At 42.2% G+C, this 677-nt stretch overlaps 1 non-coding gene across 1 annotated transcript; it reads left to right on the top strand.

Moving 5' to 3' along the window:
* Positions 1-348: 348 nt before the first annotated feature.
* Positions 349-459, top strand: LOC130466473 (small nucleolar RNA R71). Its single transcript, XR_008926698.1, has one exon. It is a non-coding gene; the product is annotated as a small nucleolar RNA R71 (small nucleolar RNA).
* Positions 460-677: the final 218 nt, after the last annotated feature.

The raw sequence follows: 677 nt of genomic DNA, 5'->3' as shown, positions 1-677 counted from the left end.
TTACAATAAGAAGAGAGATGATCAACACCTTCACAAATCTCACAAGACATCTCTTGGACCGGAGCACAAGTAGAACCCATGTTAGCTTTTTCAAGCCTGTTTGCTAGCATGTCAAATATTGAGTTCAAGAAATCAATGGTGTCAACCTCATGCTTACCACCAACACTTTTCTTCGGAGTAGCTCTTCTATCACTACCCCATGAATGGAGTTTTGCTATTTCCTCAATCATCTTCTCCACTTGATCCACCGGAAGCTTCTTAATTTGACCACCGACACCCGCATCTAGGTGAGATCTCGATGTAGGATGTAGGCCATCATAGAAGCTTTGAACAACAAGCCATTGGTTGAAACCATGGTGAGGGCATGATCTAACGTACTCCTTGAATCGCTCCCATGCCGGCCTCACTCAAAGTCTCATCCTCTTCTTGAGTGAAATTTGTGATCTTCTGCCTCAATTCGGCGGTCTTCTCGGGTGGACAATATTTATCAAGAAAAGCCTTTGTGACCTCATTCCATGTAGTCAAAGAACCTTCCGGAACCGTTCTCAACCAATGCTTTACCTTATCACGAAGAGAAAAATGGAACATATGCATCTTGACAAACTCATCGGTAACACCATTTTGCTTAATAGTAGCACAAAGCTTATAGAAGTTGTCCAAATGTGTGAAAGAACATT

Source organism: Spinacia oleracea, chromosome 1 (genome assembly GCF_020520425.1).
Source record: "Spinacia oleracea cultivar Varoflay chromosome 1, BTI_SOV_V1, whole genome shotgun sequence".
Classification (NCBI taxonomy): Eukaryota; Viridiplantae; Streptophyta; class Magnoliopsida; order Caryophyllales; family Amaranthaceae; genus Spinacia; species Spinacia oleracea.
Note: the sequence above shows the minus strand (reverse complement) of the source record. Positions and strands in the feature narration are given on the sequence as shown.